This window comes from Myxocyprinus asiaticus, chromosome 39 (genome assembly GCF_019703515.2).
Source record: "Myxocyprinus asiaticus isolate MX2 ecotype Aquarium Trade chromosome 39, UBuf_Myxa_2, whole genome shotgun sequence".
Classification (NCBI taxonomy): Eukaryota; Metazoa; Chordata; class Actinopteri; order Cypriniformes; family Catostomidae; genus Myxocyprinus; species Myxocyprinus asiaticus.
In genome coordinates, this window is record NC_059382.1 from 16,829,970 (window position 1) to 16,849,487 (window position 19,518).

Here is a 19,518-nt window from a genome sequence, read left to right on the forward strand (position 1 = left end):
AAATTCAGGGGCAAAGATTGATTTTGGCTAATATTTACACACCTAACGCTGATGATCATGGCTTTTTTATTGATCTTGAAGGGATGTTGCAAGCCACTGGCACCCCTCATTATATAATATTGGGAGGAGACTTTAATCTGTTGAAGCCCCCTAGAGCCACATTGACGCTTCAAAGGATGTGTAAAAATCTTGGTCTTACAGATATTTGGAAACTTCTAAACCCATCTGGGAGGGACTATACATGTTTTTCATCAGTCCATAAGATTTATTCTAGAATAGATTTTTTCTTGATATCTAAGGCCCTCATTTCATCTGTTGTGGATTGCTCAACTGGAAATTTTAGTCTCAGATCACACCCTGGTGAGTTTAGAGGTGTTGCCACATACGAAGAAAAATAAATCATATAGTTGGCACTTTAATGTATCCCTTTTGCAAAATCCTGATTTCCAACAAATGGTATAGGCTGAAATCAATGTGTATATGGAGACCAACTGGTCCTCAGTATCCTCTGTGGGCATGGCTTGTGAGGCACTTAAGGCAGTTCTTAGGGGTCGGATCATACAGTATGCCTCATTCATCAAAAAATTCAAAGCGAGAGAACTCGTTGAGTTGGAAGGGAATATTAAAAATGCTGAGGCAGAGCTGAAGTGCCGAATGTCATCTGATGGCCTCAAAGAACTGACCCGACTGAATTACAGATATAATACTATTTTGTCATGGAAGGTGGAGTTTTGGCTATTCAGGGCAAGACAGTCATACTTTGAATCGGGGGACAAAGCAGGGAAACTTTTGGCTAGATTTATAGAGCAGAGAGAGTCTTTTTCTACCATTCCCTCAGTGAAATCTGCTGGTGGTGAAATATTTACCTCAGCCATTGATATTAATAATGCTTTTAAAGAGTTCTATCTTGATCTTTATAGTTCCAAATCTTCGTCTACTGAAGATATAAGAAAGTTTGTGGAACCATTAGAACTCCCTAAACTGACGACGGAGTAAAACAATTCTCTTGATTCTGAGATAACCTTGGAGGCCTACAGGCAAGGCTCCAGGGCCAGACGGCTTTGCCACTGAGTTTTTTAGATCTTATGCTACAGAACTGGCTCCATTTTTTTTTTTAGAAGATTATACGGAATCATTAAAGAATGGAAAGCTTCCGCCAACCATGACACAAGCCCGGATCAGTCTGATTCTTAAAAAGGACAAAGATCCAAGCAAGTGTAAGAGTTACCGTCCAATTTCCCTGATCCAGCTAAATGTTAAAATTTTGTCAAAAAATTTGGCTAACCGATTAAGTAAAGTTATGACATCTCTTATACATATAGATCAGGTGGGGTTTATTTGGGGCCGCAGCTCTTCTGATAGCATTAGGCATTTCATCAATATTATGTGGTCAGTGGCAAATGATCAGACTCCGGTCGCTGCCATTTCACTTGATGCTGAAAAGGCATTTGATATGGTAGAATGGGATTATCTTTTTAAGATGTTGGAGATATACGGGTTTGGGAAGACTTTTATTGGATGGATTAAGTTACTTTATAGACACCCGGTAGCGGCGGTACAAACAAATGGATTAATTTCAGATTATTTTACTCTGGATAGGGGCACCCGGCAGGGTTGTCCTCTTTCCCCATTATTGTTCTGTCTTGCACTGGAACCATTAGCAGCCACGATAAGAAAGGAGGATGATTTTCCAGGGGTGATGGCGGGAGGTATGACACATAAGCTTTTGCTTTATGCAGATGACATTTTATTATTTGCCTCTGAACCTACTAGATCTATGCCTTGCCTCCGCAGAATTATTCATTCCTTTTCTAAGTTCTCAGGATACAGAGTCAATTGGTCTAAATCCAAAGCTTTGGCTCTGACAGCATACTGTCCAGTAACAGCTTTTCAGCTGGGTGTTTTCCAGTGGCCCAAACAGGACATTTTGACCCCTTAATAAAAAGTTTTTCGAGCGATGTGAACAGGTGGGCTTCATTACATTTATCTATGATTGGGAAGGTTAATGTTATTAAAATTAATTGTATTCAAAATTCAACTACCTGCTACAGTCTCTCCCTGTAGCTGTCCCCCTCACTTATTTCAAGCAATTCGATAGCATAGCGAAGTCCTTCATTTGGAATGGTAAGCGTCCCAGATTACATTTCAATAAGTTACATAGGCCGGTTGACAAATGTGGGCTAGGTCTACCCAAGATTTTGTTTTATTATTATGCATTTGGTCTCAGACATTTGGTCTCATTGGTCGCTTCCACCTGAGAGAGCTCCTCCCTGGTTTGGTATTGAACAGGAAGTTCTTGCCCTTATTTTGCCATTGCAAAGCCTTTCTATTAAACTAACCAGAGAAGTTAAGTTGCAACCCGTTATCTTGCATGTGATATGGACAAAAGTGTCAAGAGTGTTTAATTCGGACATTTATTTAAATGTTGCCTCGAGCATATGGCTAAACCCAAAATTACATTTTAATAAGTCCCCTTTCTGCTGGTCAGAGTGGATTGAGAGGGAGGTAAATACGCAAAATTTGGTCCAACATTTCAGGATTCCCAGATCTCAGTTCTTTAGGTACTTACAGCTGCGCCACCTGCTCTGTACTATTTTTGGGAGTAGCATACACCCCCCTAAAGGGGCAGAAACTCTAGAAGTGGTGATAACTGCTTTTGGAAAAGGTCATGAGGCATCAGTATATTACTCCCTGCTAATTCAGAGTCTGGGGGACGGAGCTTCAACTTCTCTCAAGAGATTATGGGAGAGAGATTTAAACTTGGTATTGGAGGAGGGAGTGTGGGCTAGGATTCTAAAAAACATCAAGTCTACATCTAGAGATGCAAGGGTGCATCTGATGCAATTTAAGATTTTGCATCAATTATATTGGACACCCTTTAGATTGTATAGACTTGGTCTTAAAGATACACCCACCTGCTGGCGATGCCAATCACAGAGACACAACCCATGTTTTTTGGTGATGTGTTAAGATACAAGAATTTTGGTTGAAGATTCAGAGATTTATGTGTGACGTTTTGGACACTCAATTTTCATTTTGCCCCAGACTCTGCATTTTGGGTGATGGGGCGGTCATTAATTTTGGGGATAGCCACTTGAAAGGTTGGGTCCTGGCCGGAGTTATGGTTGCCAGGCGAATCATTCTTAGGGGGTGGAAGACGGCTGGGGCACCCTCGTTTCGGGAGTGTTGCAGAGAGATGAGTGGGGTGGCGGCATTTGTGGAGGCGATTTATAGAAGGTTGGGAAAATGGGATTTGTTTAATAGGAGGTGGGGTGGATATTTAGCTTTTTTGGAGGGTTCTCGGGGAGGGGCAGTGGAGAGGAATTTTTGATTTTTAATTTTTAATTTTTAGTTTGATATGTATGTGCACTCTTGTTTTTTTGAAAGTATATATTTTTTGTTTGTTTTTATTTATTTTTATTTTTTTATGTTATAATTGTAAGTGATCACTGTAGTGCGTGTTTGTGTCGGGTGGGGGGATGTTCGGGGGGAGGGGTTTAATTTATATAACTGATTCCATATTTTATGTTGTGTTTATCTGTTTCTGTGGATGGAATCAATAAAAAAATTTAATAACAAAAAAAAAGTGTGAATGTGTGAAGAGTAAAGATGATATGGATATTTTGTTCAAACTTTTGAGAATGAAGCGAGAACAGCACTTGCCATCAAAACCAGGACTGCTTTGAGACTTAACATAAATTCATATATATTAATTATTACAAGGAATGTTTTGGGTTTAATACAAGTAAAAGTTTATTGACAGCATTTGTGGCATATTGCTGATTACCAAAGAAAATTATTTCAAACCATTTTTCTTTTTCTCTTGCATTTAAGAAAGCCACAGTCATACTAGCAGACTTTAAACAACTCAATTTCTGCTGAGGGTGTCACACTTGCCGACTGTTTTGCTGAGATCTCTCTCTTTTCATTCGGAGGTATGACATCGGCTAGTGTGGCACCGGCTTGTACATACTGTATAATGAAAGTAAACAGGTCCATTACTCAAAACATTAACTACAAACTGTTTCAAAATTATTGCTGCAATACTTAAACAGAAGTTATTAACATGAATCTAGTGTGATAACATTGCATACTCACTGTGTAAAGTTATTCAGTATTCCAACTTCGTTGTCATGATGACATAACACCGGTTAACAATGTAGGCCTAAATCCTGGTAACTTCTGCATTATGTAATAGAAACCAAAAATATATTTTATTTTCAACTATCCTTTTTTTTTTTTTTTTTTTTTTTTAAAGCTGTCAATGATCAAACATACTGAGAAGATGAGCTAAAATCTGTGCATCTAAACAGTGCTGCTTCACGTTTGATGCACTAGAGTTATAAAACTGCTGCCAAAAAAAATTAAAGAACAAAATCTCCAAAAGGTTTGGTCAAGATTAAGATACAATAACATATGTTAAATAAGCAGTAAAATCTGACAAAACTGGTATCATAAATTGTGCTTCTTTAGCTCAAATCACGCATGTGCATTCTTGAATTAACTGACAGGTGATATCTGTATCTGAAAGGTGATTGGCTCCTTTACCTCTAAGGTGGGATGTCCTTTTCAACACCCACCATGTTGGCCATTACAATTTCTCTCATCATTTTAATACAAGTGGTCCGTCTCAGGCTAAATAATCTATGAAGTCACTCACATGTAACATAATGAAGTCATGTGACAACAAATGAGAATTCAAGTCTTTGAAATGTTTATTGTGGAATAATGCCTACTGTTTCACTTACTATTTAAAAAAAAAATAGTAGGCAGTATACCATGTATACCTCACAGTTTTCAGTAAATTGTCAGCTAGTTTTACTTTCTGAACATAGCCATACTTACAGACACCCCTTACTCTAACTGGCTCACTTCCCTCTCCGACTTCCTGGACCTGTTCTACAACTTCCCTCACCAGCGCCATGATCTCACCATGCAAGATTCTTCATGCTCTGTTCTGGGCTCCCTAGCCGTCTTGGCATTCCACAAAATGAGTTGGAAAATGCAAAACTGTAAGGGAAATCTTTTCCATATTCATATAGCCTCCCCACATGCTCCAAGTCTGCTGTTCTGCAGTAAACCCAAAGCCTGACCTCATTGTCCTTGTGTGAACTCCAACAGAGGTCACAACCTTTAGGCAGAATGGAGATAGTGGACCATAGAGAGCTAATTGAAACAAAAGACCTCTTTACCATCATACTGGTACAACAGGGAGGTGGAACTTATAGCCAGTGCACACATCCTGCACTTTCCCACACAATGACTTGGACTCGATTAGAACGTCGACCACACTACTGTGACGTCAAGGCACCCATCTATATCAAAACAACAGTCGCAGTGTAAAGAAGAATGCATGCAATATTAATTCAGTGCACATAGAGATGGAGGGCTGATTAAGCTTACCTCTTAAGACGTAAAACGGTGAGACTGGAGAAGTATGTTATTTTATCCTACTCTTCTTTTCGTTTGTATTTTTTTTCCCCATACTGTCGGTCTGTCTTTTCCTCTGCTTGGCTCTAAAGAAGCCCTTGGGTTAAACAGATTAATGAATATAAGATGTGGAAATAGGACATTGAAATCAGTGCCCTCACCTGCATCTCTTGTCTCATTGTTTCACTCCCTCTTTATTCTTTCCTTCCCTTTTTTCCTCTCTGCCCTCTTTAATGCACTTTAATAGTGTGAGGGGAGACACTTTGATAGACTGAGGGAGAATGGAGAGATTTAGTTTAACCTTTTTTTTTTTACACTTTTAGCTGTATACTTGGTATGTGTGTATGTGTGAAATCCTCTATTTTTTCATAAATTAGCCCCTTTTTTTTACAGTGCCCTGGGCTTTGCAATGGATAGCTTTCTCCCCACCCTCCTGCTGCAAGCAGCCACCCCCACCCCCAGTGCTGAAACCCGGCCAGCCGCAGCTGTCTGTCCAGATGTGGGAGAGAGGGAGAGGCAAGGTCCAACAGGGGACGAGGGCCTGAAACAGAAAAGGGCTCCAGAGAGAAGAAAGAATGGAGAGAAAAAGAACACAAAGAATCAAGACCAGCAGAGAAAGAGAAAGATGGAGCGAAATCAAGGGGAAGTCTGAATTATTCCCAGAGTCCTTGAGTGGAAGGTGGATAACACATGGAAAGGTGTGACAGTGGCTTCCATTTCGTCTCTGTTCGGGTCCATGTTGAGTCATAATGACAGGATCAGTCAATACATTGACATGCATCTAATTACACACGGGGTAACTCAAGGGCCGGGTGTCATCTAGAACAAGAAGCTAGATTTACACTTGGCATGTTTTATTTGCACAGGTTGGTCCTATCCTGATAATTGCAACATATTATCTGGACCTATTCATCAAAGGGAGCAGCTTACAACAGTAAACTACTAAATGAATCAGTCTTACATATGGGTTGCAGACATGAAAATTGGAGCATTTTATTTAAGAAACAAAAAACAAAAAAGTTACCAAGTAGTAGAGTCCCAATCATTTGGTAAAAGATGTGCTTATGAAATGTTTATGCCTTTTTTGAGAAATACTTGGAAATGGGTTATTTACCTGCAGAGCAAGATTGAGCTTTGAATTAGCCAAAGTTTGGTTGTAAATGTAGTCATGTTTTACCCATTTATAAGTTAATATATGGCACACCCGATGAAGATATCCCTTCTGTTAGGAAAGCGTGCTTCAAAACATTGTTAGCCAAGGGCTGCCCATTGCTGCTTTAAGAGGGGTGTTAATATGTTAAGCCTGTAAACATGTCAATGGAATCAAAGACTTCAGCACCACCCTGCATTTGATGTACTGTAGGTCTTAACGGGGATAGTTTGCCCAAAAATGAAAATTGTGTACTCTTCTAAACCAGCATGACTTTCTTTTGTTCCATGAAACACAAAAATTGGATCAAAATGTTGGTGAGTAAATGACAGAATTTTAATTTTGACTCCCTTTAAGGCCGTAAATGCAGCAGATCCCACCACACGCAAGACACGAGATGCGACCTTTGACGTGCTAGACGCAACCCACAACACTAACGACACATCGTGCCGCCAGGAAACACCGAGATATGGCAGCACAGGCTTGATGGACGAACCAGACAAATGCACACACATGTGAAAATGGTAACAGCCTGTTCTGCACAGTAAAATAGAATGGTTCACCTTCATTGTTCTGGCCTCTGGACTCTGGCCTTGTTTCCTGACACCTTCCGTTTGGGCTCTCACACAGATGGCAATGGATGTACAGGAACAAGTGCGCCCACTCCCCTCTGTCCACACTCAAGGCATAGATGCATGAGTGTAGCTAAAGAGAGGCAAATGATGCTTAGTTGACCTGGGGTGTTTGTTTGAGTGTAAGCATGGTTGATGCTGTTAATGTAACATTTCCCTCAAGAGGCACCTGTAGCCTGAGCCTCTGGTTGGACAGATTCCATGTATGCCTGCAGAGAGCTGTCTGTATCAGGCAATCGGGGAAGGGAGACACTTATGCATGTGTTTTTATGTAAGTTTGTGAGGAGTCGTGGGGGTGTCACTGTCTGACAGGATGCATGGTTCTGCTGTCTACGTGTGTGTGCGGCCGGACCTGGGCCAGCAGGTCAGGGCTGGGCAGCCCACAGGAAATGGCCAAGACATTCTAGCCAGTGCAGGGGGACTTAACCCTTGAAGTACCAGCCGGGATGCTCTTGTTATGTTGCTGGAACTGAGAATCACGATTAAAACTGTGTTCAACTGAGTTAGAGTGCATAGCTGGCAATACATGTTGTTCCTGAGTAAGAGGATCTGTCAGTGTATTATGCAATAGCATTCTAAAAGCACACACATTCATGTATCATGATCACAGGAACAAACACAAGAAAGTCTGCATAAGAATGTTTGGTATTTGCTTTCTAAATGTATCCACCCTCCTTGCACTCCTTTGTACCCTGGGTGTGACAGTCCAACCTTTCAAACTAGAAACAATGACGAGCAGCTTCATCGTTTAAAGCGCCACCTCTCCACCCACTGCAATAATGGGTCCTTCTGCCTGCTCCTCTACAGTTAACTGGCTGCCTCTCTAGAGCGCACAAAGGAAAGGGGGGAGGACCACAGCATGCCTCTGTGGCCATGAGGACACTGCGCTCTGGAGTACAGGGACAGGAAGTGACTGTCAGAATTCCCAGATGGCGGGGGGGCAACAAGGCAAGGCTGACATTTTCGGAAGGCCACAGTGCCGCGATGTGCCATTGACAGCCTGCAGTGGGATCTACTAAGCAGGAAGTGGTGGTCTGCAACAGGACACGTTCATATTCCTCAGGTCAGATCAGACTGATCTCACAGTGAATTCATTGACAGTAGGTCGAAAGTTCTTCAGATGAAAACAGTCTGTGATTACTGAAATTTGAACCACTGAATCAATGTCCACAGATTGGCACCAAAGGCAAGTTGTAAAACAAGATTTATTAGTAGTAAATGATGTAATAGAGTCAACAGCATACCATATTAAATTAACCCAAACCCCAAGCCCAAACCTAACCATCAGTGGAGTAAAAATTTAATCTTAGAGGGAAAACACTACCTCTGAATCACACTCATCACTGATTATGTGAAAGCAATTAGTTCCTGGTTTCAGTGGGATCAGAACCCATGGCACAGTAGCATCACAGGAAAAGGTAATAACATTTGAATTGTTGAAAAGATGTCTGATGGGAGTTGCCACTTCTCAGTAATTTGCAGGGTTGTCAACTGTCCTGGATTAGCCGAGAGGGCCATATTTTCAGTAAAATGAAGACATCCCATATGGGATGTTTCATGTCCTGTGTTTAAGCGGTTAAATGTTTGAGGGAGACACCAAAACCCACACCCCCTACATACACCGAAATGCTCCCGTATTTAAGTGCTCAAAATGCTTAATCGTCCAGTATTCGCATGGCAACAAGTTGGCAACTTTAGTCATTCGGTATAATGGGGTCGATGTCAGGTCAGGGTACTTGGAACATGCGGTAGCAGCATATTGAGTTCCTGTATGATCATGTTGGTCAGACTGTCTGCCTAATGTCATTTTTTAAATAGGTTGAGCATTATTCATTCTTTGGTTGCTAGCATCAAGCCCCCCAGCACTTCAGGGCAGACGTCTGCTTATTCCTGGTGCCACACAGAGGGCATCACAATTAAGAGCCCCCAGATAGCAAACTAAACTTAAGCAGGGCCCATCCTGTTTTGGGATTCTGCTGTAACCTTGAGCATTTTGACTTTTCCTGGATCTCGACTTGAAAACAGTCAGCTATTATCATTCCAGTGTCTTGTTTGTACCCCACACCAAGATGTCAGCCAGCCTCTCTGTGCCAGCTCAAATAAAATGTTTTGCACTGCATCTGATTAACTGAATGTCTTTGAATACTGATTGTTTGTTTCTGAGGGAGATGTGCATGAGTGTCAGGGCTGTTTTTTGTGGGTGTACGCATGTGTATGCACTGTGTGTTTGTCCATGTCCATCTCTGTGATGGCTATGTTCCAACTCTGAACATAGCCAGTGAGGGCTTTCTTGGTTTCACATCCCTCTTCAGCCGAACACAAACACATACGTCCGGCCAGCCTGACCTAAGCTATCTCTCCGCCTGCAAGTGCCAGATGCACACACATATACACACGCCCTACTCCTTCTTCAGACCCTCCTGCTGTTCCCACGTTCCTCCTTGGCATGTTGTCTTCTCCCTCTCTCCTCTGTTCTTCTCTCTCTCTTTTCAGCTTGTGTTTTCTTCTCTTCTTCCTCTGCCACAGCACCCTTGTACATCTTATTGTCTCTGGTCTCTTCATCTTTCTCCACTTCCTGTGTCTTGCACCCTGTGCCCTCTCACACCCCCTCTTTCAACCTCCCCTCTTTCTCTCTATTATTCTCTCTTCACAACATAACTTTTAGCACAGACATTGGGGCTGTTGCCAGTAATCAGGGGCAGAGTGGCAAGAGATGAGTGCACACACACATAAAGACATAACTGGGAATACTCTAAAGTCTCTTTCTTAAACATTCATTAAATCAATAGCAAGAGTGCCAGAATTTACAGTCATAAAGGATATTCTGGGTTAAATACAATTAAAGTTCTTTCGATAGCATCTGCAGCTTATTGTTGATTACCGCAGAAAATTATTTTGTCTTGTCTCTCTGTTTGGAGAAAACTGATGAAATATTAATTTACAGTAATGCATTTACAATTTAAGCCAAGTGCATGCAACTTATCTAGTTGCATGAATTTTTCGTTATGCTTGATATCATTCCAGTGGGTGGATCCTGCTGGAGAAAATGGTTTAAGTTGGTTAAGCTGGTCTTCAAGTCTGGCCAAGCTAAACTGGTGCTCAGCCGGTTTAACTGGGGAGTCAGCAAGTCTCCCAACCTGACCTGCTAAAGCATGTCCCACCACAGAGCAAGACCAGCAAAGACCAGCCAACAAACTGAGTCTGGTTTTAGCTCTTTTTTCATTTGAGGAGTTTGTTTTTTAGCTCCTAGACAATTGTATTACGTCCATTCCAAGTTACTTCCTGGTGATTTGCACAGATACGTAGCAAAAGTTACCAAGGTTACTTTTCAGCAGAATTGAAAGAATGGATACACTGTAGCTTTGCACAGACAAAGTTGGTAAGTGGTTCTATCATGCTATGCATTTTTACAAACTGAGGGACAAGATGACATTAATTTCTGTGGTAATTAACATAATTTTCAATTACCACTTTGAATGTTCGAAAGTTTGGAAACACTAAGACATTTTTGTTCTTGAAAGAAATTGATGCTTCTGTTCACCAAGGATGCATTAACCCTTAAATGCATGGTAATTTCCCCAAACACTCTTACATATTCAGGTCTTTAGAGACCTGGCACTTATATCTATAAAAAATGGATGTACAAAATGCCCAGATAGTGTAACATTTTCAAAATATTTTTAAGACAATTAGAAAATAATAAAATTATTATTAAAAAAAATGTGATGTTTTATTTTTCATAAATCAAAGAGATAATGCAACAAATCAGGGCAAATCTAGAACAGGATTCATGACTTTCACACTGAAAGATGCAACACATGTGGCTGTCAAACACATATTGTGCTACACATATCACATAATCTACACATAAGATACACATAAGCTACACCTAATTTACATATATGTTACACGTATGTATTTTCTCAGGCAATTAGATGCACAACTTATATTATTTCATTAGTACACCCAAATGACAATAGTCATATCATACTGTTCATGTGTTACACTTGCTATAATGTACTTCAATGTTGTTTCTATGTCAGCTAGCAATGTCAAATGTAAATCAAATCAATCACTGAAATATCAGCGCCATCTTGAGTAAAACATAACATGTATAATATTTATGTGTACATGCATGGGATACTGATAATTCACCACTGTTGATAATTCATTGTTGCACAGAAAATCAATGTGATATAGTATTTATTTTTATGAATATAGTACTCATTTCTCTTGTAATAAACAAAGAAATAGATAGCCAGTAAACTTAAATAGATATGAAATAATCGTAAAAACAAATAGAATTTATGGAAGTGCGAAAATGTAAAATTATTTTTGCAATTTTTACTTTTTTGTGTGTGTGTTATACTATTTATAACAGATAGATCTTTAGGAATTCTAAAGAAGTGTGGGCACAACTCCAAAAAATTGATGAGGTACAGGGGGTGGAATGAGGTCCCAGGTCTCTAAAGACCCTAGGTATGCATTTAAGGGTTAAATTGATCATTAGTAATGTTTGTGTGTGTGTGTGTGTGTGTGTGTGTGTGTGTGTGTGTGTGTGTGAATATATATATATATATACACACACACATACAGTATTCTTTTTTATTATTATTAAATTCTTGTCCATGATGATAAAGCCCCATTTTCTGCAGTCATTACTCGACTCTACTAAGAAAGTAATGTATCATTCTAATGTGCTAATTTGGTAGTCAAGAAACTTTTCTTTTTGTTAGAACAGTTTAAAGTGGTTGTGCTTTTCAGTGACATTTGAACATCACAAAACAATGTATTTTCTCATTTGCTGAAGTATTGAATACACTTGCTTTTCCAACAAGTCAATTTGCACTCGCAGGTCAACTTTTGGTTTGAAAAATGGCCAGAAACAAACAAACTTCTCTAAAAATTATCAGTATATTATTCTTTTAAGAGATGATGGCTATTCTATGCAAAAGCAAACTGGATTTAACCAGGACAGAAAGAGAAGCGGGCGGCCCAGAAGCACAACAACAAGTAGACAAGTACTGTACATAAAAGTCTCTAGTTTGAGAATCAACACCTCAGGACTTAATGGCAGCTTCAATGACCAGTTCATGACAAACAACAGTTTCCTCTGCAACAGTGAAGAGAATACTATACGATGCTGGCCATTTAGAAAGTTTAAAAGAAAAAGCCACATCTGACACTGGCAAATAAATAGAAAAGAGTAGAATGGGCAAAAAACTTAAATAAGTTTTCTAAATGATTAGAAATAAGAATTATGGATGGATGGGTCCTACAAACCAATTACATCTTTGGGAATTGGTGCTAATAGCATCTGAATAGCTTAATAAACATACTGCTAGAATGCCTGAAAGACTTGCATTTGCATTGCTGCAAGTTGAAGATTCATGGATAAACAAAGTTTGAAGAATACAGCATTTATTTAAATAGAAATAGTCATTTGTAATATTATAAATGCCTTTACTGTCATTCTTAAACAATTTAAATCATTTTTGTGAAGGAAATTATAATTTCGTTTTACAAAAAATCAAATATCATGGTTACAATTTTGTACGGTAGAGGATTTACATCATGCGCTAAATATCACCATTTTGTCACAAAGACCTTTCAATTTGTAGTCATTTCAGTGGCCTAATTATGAGCTTTCCATATCTCAGATATGTTTATTTTGCACATGAAAGGCAGTTCACATGGTTTCTATTCTTACTGAATGAATTGAATCTCACTTTAACTGTCACCATCCTGCCATCTCCTTATCTGTGCTTCACGCTCTCACGCTTTCTTTCCATCTCTCATCCATTCTCTTCCACACATAGATAGTCTGTTAGGGCCATGCTCTCAGAGTTAATGAGAAAGAGAGAGGGACATTAAGTCATGTCACATAACAGGCTTCTGAAGCACTGTATCTAGAATTTCTTTGTTGTGTTGTTTTTCCAGAGTTGCATGGATCATAAAATGGATATGTGATCCGAGGAACAGAGAAGTGAGAGAGAGCATTTCTGAGAAAGAAAGAGAGACAGAGAAAGTGAAAGAAAGGATCAAGCCATAACTGGCATGGTCAATAACACGGTTCATGAAAGTCATGAGATTACGGCGTCATTTTTTGGGTTAAGGATTGAATGTATATCAATCCCAATGTGTTAGTTCAGATTTGAGGCACATGGTAGCCTTTTAGATTGTATTTTTATTTGTTGGAGCCATGGCATCGTGGTTAAGTGCACATACTCCAGTCATGTTGGCCCATGGTGCTCATTCAGGAGACTTACAATCTCATTTCCCATACTCTTTCCCCTCTGAATTTCTTGTCCTTTTTCTAATGTCTCACTCTCTGCTGAGAAGTCTAGCATAGACCAGCATGCAGTCATTCTCTTGTGTTATCAGCCTAGGAGGATAAAAAGTCTGTGGATCTCAGACTTTTGCTCTGAGTGTTTACCTTCAACCAAACACAGGGCAGTTAGCATGACTAGTGGGAGCACTAATTTCCCACCACACACACTCCTCATCTCTCTTTCTCTCCCTGTTCTCCTTTTTTGATACATGTATGCAGAGACACGTTCTTGATGTCAGAAATCCACATCAACCTTAAATACAAATGTTTTGAAATCAACAATCCTGAAATTACTCCTGTAATAGAAATGTGCTGCCCAAATATGCTGTTATCGAGCATCACACTCCTCCTTGAGATGTTTCAGCACTGCACCCATTTTTGTCAGATCCTGATGAGATAACATGAGTGTGACAGTTTCGTACGTGAAGGTGTAAGGAGGAAGCGGGAGATGGCGAAATTCAACTCAAAGGTTAATTTATTTTATAACAAATCAAAAACTCGCTTTCCAGCAGAACAGTTCCTTCAACACATAGCTCTGAAGCTCGGCTCTCTCTGCCTCCGGCTGTCTGGATTGCCCTTTTGAATCCCTCCCTGCTCTCACTGCAAACACAAAACAGCTGTTAGAGGTGATTTCTCACAGGTGTCAGTCCTTACTGTACTCACTTTCTCTGCCTTGCTCTCCACAGATGTCGCTCAGCCACGCCCACATCTCCACAACGAGTCTCACAATTGGTGTTCAGTTTGAGCGTATTTACTGTTTACTGAGGTACAAAAGTCTGAGACTACTAGTAAACATTTGTGGTGAGCCAGATGTGGGAGAGATACGGGCAGGCTGCTGTATCTCTTCGCAATGCCCAAAAACACTCACTCACTGTCATCTGAACCAGTGTCAAAAGCAAGAGAGACCCAGTGTGTGAGCAACAGACACTGAACGGCAGTCAGAGACAATAATATTTTTGAGATTAAAAACTTGGGCAAATTAATTTTCAGCATTCAATTTGTTTTGATATCTGTATGTAAATTGTCTAATAATGCATTGGCAATGTACTATTAAGTTTATCTTGACAATAAAGTTTTATTTGAATTTAATCTGCCCATTTGATCCTATTTTTAAAAAAGTCCACTGGAAAACGGCAGAAGATTTTGCCCAACTTTTAACTACAGCATGTCCAATGATTTAATAGTATGTATTTATATACTTGTATCTGTACCTGAAACAATGTGTCTAATTAACTCTGTCTGCAAAAAAACTGAACACTGTGTACATATTTAAATAATTAAAATAAAGCATGACTAACCAACTTCTTCAGTATGTACAGGATTTAAGTATACTATATCTTAAGTAAATATATTTATGATTACATTTTGATGTTTGTTTTAAAATACCATGAGTAATCGCGATTAATCACAGAAAACGTCATGGTTACTTGCGTAACCTCTGTTCCCTGATGGAGGGAACGAGACGTTGTGTCGATGTAGTGACACTAGGGGTCAATCTTGGGAGCCTGAGACACCTCTGGTCTTTGATAAAAGGCCAATGAAAATTGGCGAGTGGTATTTGCATGCCACTCCCCCGGACATACGGGTATAAAAGGAACTGGTATGCAACCACTCATTCAGGTTTTATGCTGAGGAGCCGAGACAATGTCCGGCCATTTCATCGTGTAGTTCAGCGTTGTGGCAGGAGGGACACAATGTCTCATTCCCTCCATCAGGGAAAGGAGGTTACACAAGTAACCATGACGTTCCCTATCTGTCACTCACTCGACGTTGTGTCGATGTAGTGACACTAGGGGTCCCTATACGAAATGCCACAACTGGCTGAACTGTGTTACGTGAACTGGTGGTGTGTGACGGGCAGATCACTGTGTGCCTCGAAGACAGCACACCAGGTCGACACGTAACCTCCTCCAACATAGTTATGAGTGTCGAACGGCCCTTTGGGGACAAGTCGAATACCCAAAAGATAGAGACAGGCTAACCCAGTCGTGGCCTCTTTTCCCCTTCTTTTTTTCCACTCCCTAAAAAAGAAGGGGGATTATCCAACTGGGCCACCAGGTCTAGTCGGGTGGTGTCCCTCCCAAGGGGAGGACACCGCGGAGACCACACCTCGCCCAAAGAGAGGGGGGGATATTTAAGTGGAAAAATACATCACATGGTCTTGCCGACCATGTGGAGAGTCTTCAAAGTAGATCCTACCCAGTGGGGGAGGAGTTACTACAAACATGGAGACTGGGGCAGAGGGGCTTTGCCCAAGGAAGACGCAATTTGCCAACAGGGAAACGAATTAGTGGAAGATATACATTGCATGGGGTTTTACCTTACAGGGAACCGACACATGCGGAGCACCTACCACAGAACAGGGCTCTTAGTTAGCACGTGTACTGGGCCGGCTGCGAGTCTCTCCGAAATCTCGACTGCCACAGGGCTTGGAGGAAGTCAACTAGGGAAAATAGTTTGTGAACACTACTGGGAATTAATGGCGCACATCTTCAGCTCAAAAGAGGTGGAAGGCACTATGTGCAAGTGATACACCCGGCTGGCTATCCCAGGCTTATCCGCTTGTATTGCGTGCCACTACCTGGGACGAAACCGGTTCCACCCGGAGGTTGTAGAACCTTGCAAAGTTGTTGGGTGTTGCCCAGCCTGCTGCTCTGCAAATGTCTGTTAGAGAGGCACCCCTGGCCAGGGCCCAGGAGGCCGCTACACCCCTGGTAGTATGGGCTCGTAGCCCTACCGGGGGCAGCATGTCCTGGGCGTGATATTCCATAGCTATGGCATCAATGAGCCAGTGGGCGATCCTCTGCATGGAGACAGTGCTTCCTTTCCGCTGTGCACCAAAGCAGACAAAGAGCTGCTCAGAGATCCTAAAGCTCTGCATGTGATCCAAATAGATGCGTAAAGTGCGCACTGGACACAGCAACGAAAGGGCTGGGTCTGCCTCCTCCTGGGGCAGCTCTTGCGGGTTCACCACCTGGTCCCTAAAAGGGGCCATGGGAACCTTGGGCACATAGCCCAGTCGGGGTCTCAGGATCACATGAGAGTAGCCCAGACCGAACTCCAGGCACGTTTCACTGACAGAGAACACTTGCAGGTTTCCTACCCTCTTGATGGAAGTGAGCGCAGTCAGGAGGGCAGTCTTCAAGGAGAGTGCCTTAAGCTCAGCTGACTGCAAAGGCTCAAAGGGGGCTCTCTGTAGACCCTGAAGAACTACAGAGAGGTCCCATGAGGGAACGAGGCGTGGTCTGGAGGGATTCAGCCTCCTGGCGCCTCTCAGGAACCTGATGATCAGGTCGTGCTTCCCTAAGGACTTACCGTCGACTGCATCATGGTTTGCTGCTATGGCGGCAACGTACACCTTCAAGGTGGAAGGGGACAGCCACCCTTCCAACCTCTCCTGCAGGAAGGAAAGCACTAATCCGACTGCGCATCTCTGGGGGTCTTCCCATCGGGAAGAACACCACTTAGCGAACAGATGCCACTTAAAGGCATACAGCCGCCTCGTTGAGGGGGCCCTAGCCTGAGTGATCGTGTCTACCACCGTGGGTGGTATACCGCTTAGGTCTTCCACATCCCGTCCAGGGGCCAGACATGGAGATTCAAGAGGTCTGGTCATGGGTGCCAGATGGTGCCCCATCCCTGAGAAAGAGTCCTTCACCAGGAATTCACCAGGGGAGGGCTGTCGCGAGGAGCGTGAGGTCCAAGAACCATGTCTGGGTGTGCCAGTAGGGTGTTACCAGGACAACCTGCTACTCATCCTCCCTGACCTTGCAAGTAGGCTCACTGGGGAAAATGCATATTTGCACAGGCCAGGGGGCCAGCTGTGTGCCAGCGTGTCTATGCCGAGGGGGGCCTCGGTCAGGGCGTACCAGAGCGGGCAGTGGGAGGATTCTTGGGAGGTGAACAGGTGCACCTGTGCCTGTTCGAATCGACTCCAAATCAGCTGGACCACGTGAGGGTTGAGTCTCCACTCTCCCCTGAGGGTAACCTGCCTTGACAGCACGTCCGCTGTAGTGTTGAGGTTGCCCGGGATGTGAGTGGCTCGCAGCGACTTGAAGTGCTGCTGACTCCAGAGGAGGAGACGGCGGGCTAGTTGTGACATACAACGAGAACGCAGACCGCTTTGGCGGTTAACATATGCTACCGTTGCCATGTTGTCTGTCCGAACTAACACGTGCTTGCCCTGGATCAACGGCCGGAACCTCCACAGGGTGAGCAGAATTGCCAACAACTCGAGGCAGTTGATGTGCCGATGCAGTCGCTGGCCCGTCCACAAGCCTGCGGCTGCGTGCCCGTTGCAAACAGAGCCCCAGCCCGTTTTGGAGGCGTCCGTCGTGACCATGACATGCCTGGAGACCAGTTCTAGGGGAACTCCTGCTCGTAGAAATGAGAGGTCAGTCCAAGTGCTGAAAAGATGGTGACAGACCGCCGTGATGACCACGCGATGTGTCCCGCGGTGCCATGCCCATCTCGGAACTCGAGTCTGAAGCCAGTGCTGAAGCGGTCTCGTATGCATCAACCTGAGCGGGGTGGCCACCGCTGAGGATGCCACATGCCCCAGGAGCCTCTGAAAGAATTTCAGTGGAACCGCTGTCTTCTGTTTGAACACCTTCAAACAGGCCAGCACCGACTGGGCACGCTCGTTCGTGAGGTGCGCTGACAAAGAGACTGAGTCCAACTACAAACCGAGGAAAGAGATGCTCTGAACCGGGAGGAGCTTGCTCTTTTCCCAGTTGACCCAAAGCCCTAGTCGGCTGATGTGTGAGAGCACCAAGTCCCTGTGTGCACACAACATGTCCCGAGAGTGAGCAAGGGTTAGACAGTCGTCAAGATAGTTGAGAATGTGAATGCCCATTTCCCTTAACGGGGCAAGGGCTGCCTCTGCGTCCTTCGTGAAGACGCGAAGAAACAAGGACAGGCCGAAAGGGAGGACCTTGTACTGATACGCCTGACCCTCGAATGCAAACCGCAGGAAGGGTCTGTGTCGAGGTAGAATCGAGATGTGGAAGTACACGTCCTTCAGGTCTACCGCCACGAACCAATCTTGATGTCGGATGCTCGCCAGAATGCATTTTTGCGTCAGCATCTTGAACGGGAGTCTGTGTAAAGCCCAGTTCAGTACTCGCAGGTTCAAGATTGGCCACAACCCACCGCCTTTTTTCGGTATGATGAAGTAGGGGCTGTAAAACCCCTTCTTCATCTCGGCCAGAGGGACAGGTTCTATCGCACCCTTCCATAGGAGGGTGGTGATCTCCACGCGCAAGGTAGCAGCGTTTTCGTCCTTCACCAAGGTGAAGTGGATACCGCTGAACCTGGGCGGACACCTGGTGAACTGAATCGTGTAGCCGAGTCAGACGGTCCGGACCAGCCATCACGACAGATTGGAAAGTGCAAGCCACACATCCAAGCTCCACGTGAGGGGAACCAAAGAGACAATCTTGTCGGACATGGGGCCTCGCGGCAGGGCAGAGCTCGAGGTGCCACACCATGTCGTGGCCATGCTGAGTTCAGGGACATCGAAGTACTTACCTGGCTCCTTGTGACCACCCCGGAACAGCCTGGGACGGGGGAGGAAGAGGCCTGTCCTCGTGACCCGTGGAGACTGTCACATCGGAGGCGGATTTGTGCCACAGCTGGGCGCTCAGGGGCGGAAGACCGCCACTGGAGCGCCAAACCTGCCAAATAGAGTGGTGGACGGTGGTTGTGATGACGGCCGTGCACACCAGATACGTGACCCAGGGAACAAGGAAACCGCTCTTGCTGAACTCTTGGGTACTGCAGCCACTTGGGCATGCAGTGCAATTAAATGCAAAGGTAACAAAAAGATTCTCCTTCCCGCCCACGACCGGGGGATGGAGTGGTCTGCTTACCAGCTCCAGAGCAGCGGGTTTCGTGGTCCCTGGGTCGCCCATCTCAGGGGCACTTCGAAGCCTTTCACGGGTTCTCAGCGGCCGTGAGACGGGTGGCGTCTGCTT

General features: G+C 43.4%; 1 long non-coding RNA gene across 1 annotated transcript in view; it reads left to right on the top strand.

The window, feature by feature from the left end:
- Positions 1-9,402, top strand: part of LOC127430297 (uncharacterized) — a 78,698-nt gene extending 69,296 nt beyond the window's left edge. Inside the window, exons 7-8 of the long non-coding RNA XR_007895432.1 lie at positions 5,824-6,128; positions 6,938-9,402. This is a non-coding gene — a long non-coding RNA (uncharacterized LOC127430297). The remainder of the gene's footprint in view (positions 1-5,823; positions 6,129-6,937) is intronic.
- Positions 9,403-19,518: the final 10,116 nt, after the last annotated feature.